The 15015-nt window shown below is 42.9% G+C and overlaps 1 protein-coding gene and 1 non-coding gene across 2 annotated transcripts in view; one reads left to right on the top strand and one right to left on the bottom strand.

The window, feature by feature from the left end:
* LOC124623009 overlaps window positions 1-15015 on the top strand; it is a 164271-nt gene that overhangs the window by 72490 nt on the left and 76766 nt on the right. The window lies entirely within an intron of this gene.
* Trnat-ugu lies at window positions 7499-7572 on the bottom strand. The gene has a single exon. It is a non-coding gene; the product is annotated as a tRNA-Thr (tRNA).

Here is a 15015-nt window from a genome sequence, read left to right on the forward strand (position 1 = left end):
CACTAATCACTATCCCATGACTTCTGTCACCTCAATGTACTTTCTTTAAAAACTGATGGACTTACACTCGGGAAGGAAACAGAAACGTTAGACGGTTTTTAGAGTTTTAGGACGTCGCCAGAAGTGGAAGAGGTTGTTGGGTTTTTCCTAAGAGTGTGGGCGTGTAGCCGGCCGGTGTGGCCGTGCGGTTCTAAGCGCTTCAGTTTGGAACCACCTGACCGCTACGGTCGCAGGTTCGAATCCTGCCTCTGGCATGGATGTGTGTGATGTCCCTAGGTTAGTTAGGTTTAAGTAGTTCTAAGTTCTAGGGGACTGATGACCTCAGAAGTTAAGTCCCATAGTGCTCAGAGCCATTTGAACCATTTTTTTTGTGAGCGTGTGGGTGCTATTCTGTCATTCTGCGCAACGGATTAATCTGAGATGTACCGTTTACCCTGTGGCTCCAGCATGATGCAATTTCCACCCCCACACTACTACGGAAGTCAGACAGACGCTCCTAACGTTCTAAAGAGAAATGCCTGAAAAACTTTCAGCAATAAATATCTTCTGGAGTCGTCTGCTGTAAGGAAATGACACAAAAATTCACAAAGTTTCTTATGTAACTAGTGGGATACTTGGGTACTGGAGTAGTGCTACTTAGTGTAAGAAATACATGAAACTAACGAAAATTATTATTTATTTTGCTAAAATTCTGAGAAATTGCAATGCCACCTTTAGATATGAACTGAACAAGTTATTTCTGGGTTGTTTTCGGAATGTGAAGTTACCTCTTAAGGATAGTATTCGCTAATGAAATTTCTATACAAAGTTTAAGATTGTTATTGACTTAGCAGAATGGCTGAGAGCCGTGCCTACCCAACTTGAATAATTATGTGTTAGAATCTTGCTAGGTATGGTCCAGGCTGTTGCATGTGAAATGCAGCGAAGTGTACTGTTGTGGAGGAAATATGGGGTTTGCAAGAGCTGTAGTGCACAATACCGTAAGCTGTGATGACTGCTGTCTGCGCCACTCGCTGTGACCTTTGCCAATCAAACTCTCCCTACACCTTAATGAAGTCAAGGACTCCTATTCGCCCCTAGTCTAACTATTAGTGTTGTACACCCGTCAGATAACCAGTCCACCGCAATGCGACTAAAAAGTTCGCTCGCAGGCGTTTAACTATAACTCTGTCCGTTCATACCGCACAATAAGTGTGTCAGACAGCACAGTGAACAACGTTTAATCGCAAGGACTCAGTATAGAGTCGCACTCCGATTCGCTCTCGACAGAGGTGCTCTGAGGAGAGACTTGTTCCTCGCTCTTTGAGCACATGCTCTCGTTACGTGTTCTCACTCCAAGAGCGACAACAGAACGGCACCTATCCACGCCATACATGAAGTGGTATATCTTTCAGTCTCTTCCATTACTCCTTCAGCTCAAGGCATCAGGAATATAGTCTGCCAATCAGCATTGCTCTTCTAAAACGGGAGAGCATCTGCGTTTGGCGTTTTCTGTCTCCCTGTGAAAATTTCTGAAACTGCTTGCTACATTTGTAAAGAATGCGTAGGATGGGCGCTCCCACACAATGTAGCGGAATTTGCTTTTAAGCTGATCATGGAGTCGTTCTTCCTTTCACTCAGGCAAACACTGTCCGCTCCGCGAGCGGTCGAGATTGACTCATCCTCTGAAGGGACCAGCCTCCCGGTGTGTGGTCTGCCTCTCTCGAACTAAAAGCTCCTGTCACCATCGTGTCTGGAATGTGTGTGTGTACGCCAGCCTCGAGTATTTCAACCCTAGTGCGCACTTGTTACTTGCATATTGTTTACATGAATTCATACAACATTGACTTTATCTTATCGAGCTTCGGTTCGAATGAAGCGTCTTGATGTGCGGAATTTGATTGTGAGGGTGGAATATGTAAGCAATGTAGGTCAGGAGAAAAAAAAATGGCTCTGAGCACTATGCGACTTAACTTCTGAGCTTATCAGTCGCCTAGAACTTAGAACTAATTAAACCTAACTAACCTAAGGACATCACACACATCCATTCCCGAGGCAGGATTCGAACCTGCGACCGTAGCGGTCGTTCGGTTCCAGACTGTAGCGCCTAGAACCGCACGGCCACCCCGGCCGGCTGTAGGTCAGGAGACCACGTCGTCTTACAAGAGAGTGAAGGTAGTTGTTACTACTCCATATTCACATGGTTGAAAGTGGACGAGAAATAATGGTTGGAGCGAAGGAGGGAGGGTAGGGGGTGCCAAACGAGAAGTCACTTGTTGACAAAGATTTTCTCCAACTGGCCCTGTGTGTAACTGTAGGAAACAGAAAAGAACATATAGAGTGGACTAGGCGATTGTATCAAGAGGAAAGGGATACAGAAATTAGGGCTGTAGTCCATAGGATGGATAAATGTCGTGGAGGTTTTCATTGTCTGTGAGTCTGAGTCGGTTGATGTTGTATTCATTGTGAACATGGAGTTTGTGCAGTTTTAGGGTTGCTGCAATGTGTCATTGCAAGGCACCACAATTAGGAAACACCACGATTGTTGGATTTGGTTTTCTGAATAGTGATGGATACTCAGAAGTGTTCAGTGTTAGTGAGGAGAGGAGGCACTGTGATGGGTGGTAAAGGGTTCACGTTGGGAAAGGAGAAAGCACGGGAGAATTTGTGCCATTCAGTGATTTGGAGGGAACGATAGAATGTTGGTGGATAACCATGCAGCATTGTCAAAGGAGAGAATAACATCTCTGCACAAGCTGCACGCTCAGTGGTTAAGATCTTTCATGTACCCATGTAGAAGAATTTCTGCACTCTATTGTACCTTCTCTTAGTCTTAAGCGCCACTCCACCCAAGATGGAGTTTAATCTGCATTCTATAGTCAGATCCCCTCTCTCCACAATTTATATCGCCCACGCCTCCCATCAGTACCAAAGCAATAAAACCTTAGCGCCTGAGTATTTGTTCTAACAACCTACCTCTGATTTTACTCAGGTTGTGTAAACAAACTGTTATCCTTTTATGGTTCAAATGGCTCTGAGCACTATGGGACTTAACAGCTGTGGTCATCAGTCCCCTAGAACTTAGAACTACTTAAACCTAACTAACCTAAGGACATCACACACATCCATGCCCGAGGCAGGATTCGAACCTGCGACCGTAGCAGTCGCGCGGTTCCGGACTGCGCGCCTAGAACCGCGAGACCACCGCGGCCGGCATTATCCTTTTAATTCAATCTTTTCCTTGGTAGCTACTAATATGACTAATATAATATCCAGCATTCTTCCTTGGAACCCCTTTTCGAAAGCTTCTGTTCCCTTATTGTCCGTGCAACTGATGATCGTATCTAATGAAACTGCGTATTAGGCTACTCTGTAAATAATTTCAGAAACGAGTTCCTAACTAATAAATACCATGTTAATGCATTTACTTTTTTGAAGAAAGTTTTCAACCGCCTTGACGATTCACATTATATATTCCATATCTCTGTAGTCATAGTCGAGGAGAAAAAGAAAAACGGGCAAAAATTCTACTTGGTATAATGAATGAGAACTATTTTTAAGCGAGGGTATTTGCGACGCATGTAATAAAGAGAAAGAAACCGATAGTATCCGATTACAAGAATGAATGGGAACTCTGTAGCACGCCACACCTTTTAAGTGTTAAGGGCTAATACTAAAAATCTGTCTGATAATGGAACGATCACGTACAATCTGTATCAGAGAAGGTGAATGAAAGACGTAGATTTGATGTGTTACCTGTTGCCTTTCGTCTCGAGATTTTCGATTGACATTTGTTTAATCTTCAAATATAAACGTAGGCCCAGAACGAGCAAGACAAAACACAAAAAGAAATGTGTCAGCAAGTGGCCACGAAAGATTCGTCGCTTCAGTATACTTTGATTCGATGGGAGGTTTCTGGGGAAGCGCAATGCATCTGTGAAGGAAATCCATACAACACAATAGTGCGAACAATTAAGGGATGTTCGTAGCGTAACAGAGATGAACGGGAAATTTAAATTGGAAAAACTGGAAGAGAGACAACGTTATTTCAGCAAAACACTGTTGCCTAAATTGACAGAAACGAAATGAAATGAGCGTATAGCATTGTTGGCCGGAAACTTAACTTGGAAAAACTGGAAGGCAGACAACGTTATTTCAGAATAACCCCTGTCGCCTAAATTGACAGAAATGAAATGAAATAAATGAGCGTATAGCATTGTTGGCCGGGAGGCCTCATCCGTGGAAGTTCGGCCACAGAGTACAAATCTTATTTCAGTCGACACCACATTGGGCGACTTTTGTGTCGGTGATGAGAATTAAATGATGCTAAGGACAACATAACACCCGGTCGACGAGCGGAGAACATCTCCAACCCTGCCGAGAATCTCAACCGGGCCCGCTGCATGGGAGGCAACCACCTTACCACTCAGCTAAGCAAGCGGACAAATTGTCAGAATCTGTTTTTGAGGAAGACTTTGCGATCATTCTGCCAACACCTTCCATATCTCGTGTGCGGACTATGATGATGATTTGAAAGAAAGAAAGAAAAAAGAGGAGACACAATTTCCGTTCTGCCTTCGACACGAACCACACGCCGTGAGTGCGACATTCTACTTCGCTCGCTTTCCATAAGTCACCCCTATCCGATCTATGTTATGTAATTGTTTCTGCGTCTGATTTGACCTGCATCAGCAACATCAATTCCAAAACAAAAACTGGATTCTAGTAAGATGGCGGTCCTACTTTAACTCATTGTTATCAACGAACCATATAAAAAGTTCATGAGTGACAACGACAGTCGTTCTCTCTGGTGTAATATCATCGTTTCAAGTTGTCAGAGTGAATTTACTTACATAATACTTTTCGATTTTGTAGACCGACCAACCGACTCAAAAGTGTGATTTCCGATGATAGTCATGACAGGGGTATGTACGAAAACTGGTCACTCTCTTCGCTACTTGAATAGCTTGATGCAATTTTAGGGACAATGTATTAATCTGTACATCATTTCACAAAAAATTCTTTCAGTGTGAGTTTCGAGAACTTTTAATCGTCGTGGGACATCTAATAATGTGTGTAAAATTTGTTTCCCAGTAACGACTCTGAGGGCTGTTTCAATGAATACGGCAGAACACAGTCAGGCGTAAAGCACAAATTATTTACATTTCACAAACTTTCGCAGAGAAACGAAGAAGTGAGCAAGGTGTTGCCTTTACACTGTCGCACGGCAGGCGTTTGAAGCGACAATACACCTCCTTCAAAACAATTTAATTAAGCTCGCATAAACAGCAGCGAAACTCTGAGGTGCACAAAGAACACGCTTACCGGAAACTCATTAAAATATGATGAGAGACTTCCGCGTTTCTCACGTTTCATTTCCGACATAACAGAAAGACTACAGTCAAAGGAATTTTCGCTCCATTTGCTTACGTAGTAATTCAGTAATGAACAACCGAATGCTGCGTAATGGCAGTTAGTTCAGCGTTGTGGACCTGATTGGTGTTGTTATAAGCCTAGTGTTCATCAAGACAATTCTCAACGTAGAAACGTACTTACAAATATACGAGAGACGTATGTAAGATATGTATAGATCTCATAGAATTATTTAGGCATCGTGTTTCCTAAGCGCCACATTCCCCAGCGTGCTCTGGACTTCAAAAAACCATATAACTGCGTTAAGATATGAGGGCATGTGTTATCTTTCCTGGTGGCGTTCGCTGTGTTATTCAGTGGTTTGGTATATCACTATTTTGTAAATGAAAGTGATAATGACATTTCATTGCAGTGAGTAATTACAAAATAATTTTTTCTCCCGGCTAAGATTTGGTCAAGTTGTTAACGAAATCCATGTTAATGTTGTCTGTAAGTTGTGTAAGTGTCACTAAATCACAGTTCATACAACAGTTTCTATACAACTATTGATTATGATGGAAACAGTTATCTTCAGCAAAACGATCATTAAAAACACCGAATATCTGCCGTGCACAACACTGACGTACATTACCTGCAACAATATTCTTTGCAACTCGTGCATAATTAATTTCGGCTCCATACATCAGCAAGAAACAGTTTGTTATATGGATCGTGCTATGAGCATTGCTTTTAAACAACCAATCTGAATCGAATTATTTTCATTAAAATGAGTTGGGGTCACCGGTGCACATTTATTTTTACACATTTTATTACCTTCGGCGTTTATTTCTGCAAAGTTGCATAATTTGAATTTGCCGCTGAGATAATTGTTAAGATGGTGGCAGACAACTGACAGCGAATTTCTATTGTTAGAGCAAATTTCCTTTCAACAGGATAAGTATTTGAATTAATGCTTATTAAACTTTACTTTTATACTGTGCGCTACTTAGACTAGGTTTCATCAAGCAAACCTTTGATACATTCGTAAGAAACACAGATAAAAATGCGATACAAATCGCTATCATCAATGGCTGCGCCCCTTGCAGCGGAAAGAAATAATTAACACTGATAATTCTTATTGAGAGAGAAATTAAAGTTACAAATAATTATTCACTCATATTTATAATTATAATGAACTCTATTCTCAAGTAATAATTAACAAATAATTACAATTTCTTAACAGACTTCAGTTTTATATGCGTCTTGCGTCCGCAACCTACAAAAGCTTACCAAAACAAGGTAAAAACAAAGGAAAACAAACGCAGATCATAAAAGGAATTTACAATTATCGTTGTCTTTCTATGATACACATAGATATGTCCAATTAAGTAAAAAAAATATAGAAATAATTAATATTTATCATCGTTTTGTTTTATTTCACTGTTTTTCTATTTGTCGGATTGATAATGTTTATAACTGTTAGAGGCATAATTTCCTCTCGTCGTACTGTAGCTAAAATTTGTCTTGTTGATGTTACATTGGTATAACAGAAAGACTACAGTCAAAGGAATTTTCGCTCCATTTGCTTACGTAGTAATTCAGTAATGAACAACCGACTGCTGCGTAATTGCAATAAGTTCAGCGCTGGGGGTCTGATTGGTGTTGGTATAAGCCTAGTGTTCAAAAAGACAATTCTGAACGTAGAAACGTACTTACAAATATATGTGAGACGTATGTGAGATATGTATAAATCTCATCGAATTTTTGAGGCATCCTGTATTGTAGACTCCACATTCTCCGAGCGTGCTCTGGACTTCAAAAGAAACCATACAACTGCGTTAAGATCTGGAGGAATGTGTTTCCTTTCCTGTAGCTTATTACTGCCTACTATAGAATACACAGCAGGCAATATCTGGCCTAGCCTCTTCTACATGCCTCAATAAGTACTTACGTCACTAAAAGCATTCGAACATCCCAATGGAATGCACAATTGACCGTTAGATATCACGGGAGGCGGGCCCGCCATTATAAACGGACGCGGTGAGTATTTATATACTGAGATGGTATCTGTTCTTTCGGACATCGTTAGAATGAAATTACAATGAAATGAACACCCTTAGCTGCTTACAGGCGTTGACATACGTCAACGGGGACAGATGAAAATGTGTTCCCCGACCGGGATTCGAACCCGGGATCTCCTGCTTACATGGCAGAGGCTCTGTCCATCTGAGCCACCGAGGACACAGAGGATAGCACGACTGCAGCGATTTATCTCTGGCACGCCTCCCGCGAAACCCACATTCTCAACGTATTATCCCGCACTACATTCGTAGTGCCCCCGCCCATTATACTCATTACTCGCGGCGCGTTGCCGATTCCCGTAAGAGTTCGGGCACTGTGCATTCTCACAGAAGAAGAAGATGGTCAGGTGACCGGTGAGCCTTTGGTATCTGTTCTTTCGGACATGTCCGAAAGATAATGGGCGGGGGCACTACGATGGCTCAGATGGATAGAGCATCGGCCATATAAGCAGGAGGTCTCGGGTTCGAGTCACGGTCGGGGCACACATTCTCATCTGTCCCCGTTGACATATGTCAACGCCTGTAAGCAGCTTAGGGGGGATTATTGCCTTGATAGCACAAATTTAGTAACAATACAACATGTCGATCGGTGGAAGTAAGTGACTTCGAACGTTCACTAATCAATGCAAGTCACCTGAGAAAAAAACCGATCAGCGTTGGTTCAACTTTTCTAAAACTCCATGCATCTACCGTTGGTGATCGATTTGTGTAGTGGAATCGCGAAGGAACAACCACTGCAATACCGACATCAGGTATAACGTAACTATTGACTGATAGGGACCATGGAGAATACCATAGGGTGGCTGGCCATTAAAATCGCTACACCAAGAAGAAATGCAGATGATAAACGAGTATTCATTGGACAAATATATTATACTAGAACTAACATGCGATTACATTTTCACGCTATTTGGGTGCATAGATCCTGAGAAATCAGTACCCAGAACGACCACCTCTGGCCGCAATAACGGCCTTGATACGCCTGGGCCTTGAGTCAAACAAAGCTTGGATGGCGTGTACAGGTACAGCTGCCCATGCAGCTTCAACACGATACCACAGTTCATCAAGAGTAGTGACTGGCGTATTGTGACGAGCCAGTTGCTCGGTCACTATTGACCAGACGATTTCACTTGGTGAGAGATCTGGAGAATGTGCTGGCCAGGGCAGCGGTCGAACATTTTCTGTATCCAGAAAGGCTCGTACAGGACCTGCAACATGCGGTCGTGCATTATCCTGCTGAAATGTAGAGTTTCGCAGGGATCGAATGAAGGGCAGAGCCACGGGTCGCAACACATCTGAATTGTGACGTCCACTGGTCAAAGTGCTGTCTATGTGAACAAGAGGTGACAGAGACGTGCAACCAATGGCACCCCATACCATCACTCCAGGTGAAATGCCAGTATGGCGATGACGAATACACGCTTCCACTGTGCGTTCACCGCAGTATCGCCAAAAACGGATGCGTCCATCATGATGCTGTAAACAGAACCTGGATTCATCCGAAAAAATGACGTTTTGCCGTTCGTGCACCCAGGTTCGTCGTTGAGTACACCATCGTAGGCGCTCCTGTATGTGATGCAGCGTCAAGGGTAACCGCAGCCATGGTCTCCGAGCTGATAGTCCATGTTGCTGGAAACGTCGTCGACTGTTCGTGCAGATTGTTGTTGTCTTGCAAACGTCCCCGTCTGTTGACTCAGGGATCGAGACGTGGCTGCACTCTCCGTTACAACCATGCGGATCAGATGCATGTCATCTTGACTGCTAGTGATACGAGGCCGTTGGGATCCAGCACGGCGTTTCGTATTAGCCTCCTGAACCCACCGATTGCATATTCTGCTAACAGTCATTGGATCTCGAACAACGCGAGCAGCAATGTCGCGATACGATAAATCGCAATCACCATAGGCTACAATCCGACCTTTATCAAAGTCGGAATCGTGATGGTACGCATTTCTTCTCCTTACACGAGGCATCACAACAAAGTTTCTCCAGGCAACGGTGGTCAACTGCCGATTGTGTATGAGAAATTGGTTGGAAACTTTCTCATGTCAGTCCGCATCTCGTGGTCGTGCGGTAGCGTTCTCGCTTCCCGTGCTTGGGTTCCCGGGTTCGATTCCCGGCGGGGTCAGGGATTTTCTCTGCCTCGTGATGACTGGGTGTTGTGTGATGTCCTTAGGTTAGTTAGGTTTAAGTAGTTCTACGTTCTAGGGGACTGATGACCATGTTCTAAGTTCTAGGGGACTGATGACCATAGATGTTAAGTCCCACAGTGCTCAGAGCCATTTGGACCATATCACAGCATCTTCTTCCTGTTCGTCGTGTAGCAATTTTAATGGCCAGCAGTGTAGTACGAAATCGAAGGAACTACTCATGAGTTTCCAAGTACTACCAGGATTCCAGTTAGCACAATGTGCGATGGGAGCTAAAAATAATAACAATGGTCGAGCAGCGGCTCATGAGCCACAAATGTATATAGTCAAGGCTTACCGACGTTTGAGGTGGAGTAAAGAGCGGCACTACTGGACACTGGATGACTGGAAACGAATGATTTGGTATTATTAATCACGCAATACCCGGTGACAATCCGATAGCAGCGTTTGGGTTTTGTGAATGGCTCCAGTACGTTACTTGCCATCACGCGTGGTGCCAACAGTAAAGTACGGAGAATTGTTATGGCAGTAGTTTTCGAGTTTAGGATGTAGCCCCCCACATTGTGGTAAAGAGAATTCTGAATGCGGAGTGATATGAAAACATTTTATTCTAATATACGAGTGCTATTAGGTACTGTGTAGAGTAGAGTAACAATTCGTAGACGATCATTGCGCCAGCATGACAATGTACCCAGTCATAAAGCAGCACATGTAAGGCAATGATCCTGAAATGGAGTGCTCTGCACCAAGTCCCGACATGAACTGAACGGAACACCTGTGGATTTGGTCACAAAGTGCACTTCGTGGCAGACCAACGCCCAGCATCACTATCGTCTCTATTTTCATCTCTTTGGGTCGATTGGGCTGCTGCCCTCCACAAACGTTCCGAAACCTCACTGAAAGTGTTATTAGCAGAGCTTAAGCCGCCATAAAGGAGAACAGATGTCCGGTTACTCTGATCAGACACTATATGTGTCTTCCTCGTTCAGAAAACACTAAGCTCTCGTACTAAGCTGGTGGCGCGTCCGTTCGATTAATCACCAGCCTTATAAGGCAAGGTATTGGTTCAAATGGCTCTGAGCACTATGCGACTTAACGTCTGTGGTCATCAGTCCCCTAGAACTTAGAACTACCAACCTAACTAGCCTAAGGACATCACACACATCCATGCCCGAGGCAGGATTCGAGTCTGCGACCGTAGCGGTCGCTCGGCTCCAGATTGTAGCGCCTAGAATCGCAAGGCCACTCCGGCCGGCTCACAGCAAGGTATCTCCTACTGGAAACAGTAAGCTTGCGGCAGGTCTCCACTGTCAATCACTTGAATTTCTGGAATTGTTTCCACAGCAACAGCAATGAGACGTTAAGCCGTTCCAGATATAAAAATAATTTTATATTATTAAGAAAGTGAATGATACATTTCACTCACTACTCAAACTACTGCAGTAGCACCTGTCGAAAACATCCTACACACCATAACACAGAGCATAAACTAATGAATACTTACAGAATGATTATTTCATAGAAGATAGCCATTTATATGCAGGTATTTTGAACAAGAAGGTTTGTAATACAGTCTGTCTACAATATGATACTCTTCTTACTCTCTGTTTAGTACTAGTGTGGGGAAGAGAGAGGTAATATTACGCATCATTGGAAGTCAGCTACAGTTGAGTGCAATGACAGCTTCCCCAAGCTGTCAGTTTGTTGATTGGTTAATTTGGGGGAGTGGACCAATGCAAGGTCATCGGTCCTATCGGATTAGGGAAGGATAGCGTGCCCTTTCCAAGGAACCATCCCGGCATGTTCCTGAAGCGATTTAGTGAAATCACGGTAAACCTAAATCAGAAAGGGCGGAAGCGGGTTTGGTCCGCCGTCCACCAGAATGCGGTTCTAGTGAGATGGCCACTGCCTGAGCTATCACTAATAGGTTGGAGTTGCTTCAGTGAGAAAAAAGTGTTTGTGAAGTTCTAAGGGTCGAAACTGCTGAGTTCATCGTTCCCTAGACTTACACAGTACTTAAACTGATTTGAACTAAGTTATGCTAAGAACAACACAAACACCCATGCCCGAGGGAGACTCGAACCTCCGGCGTCAGGGGCAGCGCAATCCGCTCCAGTAAGAGACGTTTAAGTTAAGGTTGGATTTTTGTTTTAATACATATTCTTCTAAGAATATTTCCTGCTTATAAATAAAGTAAGCAGAAAACTATTGTTTTGAACACGGTGGTACTTCTTATTCCAGAAGTTTACTCGCGAGCCCATCCACTTCGTCTACTGTTCACATTAATTGGACGCACTTACATACTACCGTATGTCGTGATACAATAGGAGAATAGCTGTGCGAACAGTGCACGATAGTCGCAAAACTACTAATGATATTCTGGAAACTGAAGGGTACAAAATGCTTGCTCTACACCTTCATTAGTTATACATTCCATTTCAGTGCCAAAGTGAACAAAACAAAATGGCGCAACCTGCGGTAATGGTCCTCCGTCCTACGTAACATTACCCTCGCGTAACCAACAACCCTTTAATTTATACTTAGTTTCTTAACCGTTTCAGATCCGAATTTTTTTCCGGTGGAAGGTCTATTTTCCTTTATGAGTTTTTTTAATGATCGTAGACGCAAGACTCATAGAAAAATATCTACCCGTTTTCAAAACATAATTTGATACACCTGACTTCATTTTATTGACTGCAATAACTAATTATCTAATATTCTCTACTATAATAATAAGTGAAATGATCGTTCATTAATTACCAAGCAGTATAATAATAAAAATATTTAATTATACAGTGGAATATAGTGAACAACAACGCCTGTGTATTCCGGTGGTCATGAGTCGTTGTGCACTGATACATTGACTTGCTGATATTTTCATAGTAATACACAACAGCTGGGAGCACTTGCGCAAGATCAAAAGGTTGAACCACCTAATGTGTACCTTAGATTTCCATTGGCATAAAATGTTTCTATTGGAGCTAAAACACAGTTAACATTAATACATGCAATTGCAGCCAGAGGGTCTGAAATGGTTAAAATAAACAATATCTTGGTCATGCAATGCTTATAGTGAGAGAATCATTTTATTTTTACATGTCTCGAATCATGCCCGAAAAACTTGTTGAGCTTCGTGTACGGAAGATTCGTTAGCTGCAGCCGTGGCTACAGAAGATGGACGACTGTTTGCTGTTTATGAGACTACATACATGAGCACAAAAAGAGTGTTAAGTGATCAGCAGGAAAATGAACTTGTTCATTATTTGCTGGTAAAATTGTTTTATGGTGTGAGTGTAACAGAACTAAAGCGATTTGCTAAAGAATCAGCTAAACAAGTTAAAACAAGTTGAAACATAGTTTCAGCTCTGAAACTGGACCACCTGGAAAAACTGGTTACAAAATTTTTTTTAGGTGGCTTCCAATCTAAGCGTGCGGGAAACAGGCCCAAGAAGTGTGAACAGGATTCTTGTATTCATTCAACAAGAGATATAATCGTTTCATGGAACCGCATAACAGTCACGGAGAAGTATAAATTTCCATAATCACTGTTTTACTATTTCGACGACATGAGAATTTCTGTTCTACAGCAACCTCCATCAATCATCGATGAGAGTGATGAGAAACAATTAGGTACTGTTACAAGTTTGGAATGTGACTGAAACATATCTTCGTAGTGTAACGAGCGCTATAGCCATATTTCTATCGCCCAGGCTTATTTGCTGTGAATTTTGATATATATATGCGTAGGAGACGATTGGAGTATCCCTATTGGCTGAGGGAGCAAGGTGGGGTCTCTCTTCTGCGTCGAGAAGTCGGTGCGAAGTTAGCAGCACGGTGCCTCTCAAAACGCACCGTCGAGTAACCGGAGGCGGCTCCAAAGGGACGATCACGAATAGGAAGTGGCAGTAGCAGAATGGACAACTGACCACAAATATAAAAGTGATAAACAAGATACAAAGTTAAAGTGAACGGTATTAATTATCAGTGAACGCCACGTGTCGTGGGCAGTATGTATAACGAGAATTGAAAGTGATAACGGTGTTGTAAAGTGTCGAGTGTAACAGCACAGCCAAGAGCTGCTATATTGGAAAGTATGTGAGGCGTGTTTTAAAATCTTCTTCATTAAAACAGTTATATTAAAAGACATTGTTAACCTTTAACAAATGACATCCCGACACACCCAATTTCAGCAGGATCAGAAACCTACATTGGACCCGGCGCCTGAGCGCTACTGCTGCGATGAGGGACAACCGAAGGAGCAAGACACCAGGTTAGTAATAAATAAACCAGAGAAGGAAGGCAGAGTCGCTTCCTACTCGCTACAATTCCACGCATAAGACGGAGGTTCAAATGGCTCTGAGCACTATGGGACTCAACTGCTGAGGTCATTAGTCCCCTAGAACTTAGAACTAGTTAAACCTAACTAACATCCCAAACATCCATGCCCGAGGCAGGATTCGAACTTGCGACCGTAGCGGTCTTGCGGTTCCAGACTACAGCGCCTTTAACCGCACGGCCACTTCGGCCGGCATAAGAAGGAGGGCATTGTAGGTGGATCACTGATGAATTGTTTCTAAGATGCCTGAGACATTTCGCAGACCTGACATTTTCGTCACTTGCAAGTCTAACCCTTCTCATTATGGACGGTCATTCCTCTCAGAATTCCCTAATTAGGTACAATTTCTGCAAAGAAAATGGCATTGTAGGGGTCTTCTTGCCAACGCACACATCCCCACTTCCCACCGCCTACACACATTAGAAATTTCTTTCTGCGGACCATTTAAGGCTGCTTACAACAAAGAATGTACTGTAGTATGTTTATGAGATGTCATCTATATCAAAGAATCTGAAAGGCAGACGTCCGTGTTCTATTTGATTCTGCTTACATCAACGTTTCAGGAATTGATAAAGGTGTTTCCTGCTTTAAAAAGAGAGGATCCTTTCCACTCAATCAGATTTGTTCTCACAGGAGGGTTTTATTCCAATGAATGAGTCGTCTGTGGAATTACAAACACCTGAAAGAAGAGATGAATCAAACGCAGGTGGTGAACCTTCTTGCATCATATCAGTGGTGTCTGTTCTAGAAACTGCTGCCGGTAAACATTTCGGGATGTGAGGTCGTGGTCCAAGAAACTCTTCTGTTCCTGACGTTTCCTCCAGAACTGAGCTGGACATACTCAGAGGCACGCCTCTGAGTTATTCCCAGCGTAGTTCTGTTATCACACATGGGTGGGGAATGGCACCCAACACCACTCTTTCACAGTTTTTGCTTATACCGCACATGATTTCTGATTTAATGCTTAAACCTAACCATGTTATTTTTATCATTTTGTAGCAAGCGTATAGTTATTAACAGAGGTTCGATGTTAAGTGTGTGTCATTGGCTCTCCTACCACTGTACATACACTCCAGGGATTCCCCTTAATACAGCATTTATATGGTTTCCCTTAAGC

This window comes from Schistocerca americana, chromosome 7, assembly GCF_021461395.2.
Source record: "Schistocerca americana isolate TAMUIC-IGC-003095 chromosome 7, iqSchAmer2.1, whole genome shotgun sequence".
NCBI lineage: Eukaryota > Metazoa > Arthropoda > Insecta > Orthoptera > Acrididae > Schistocerca > Schistocerca americana.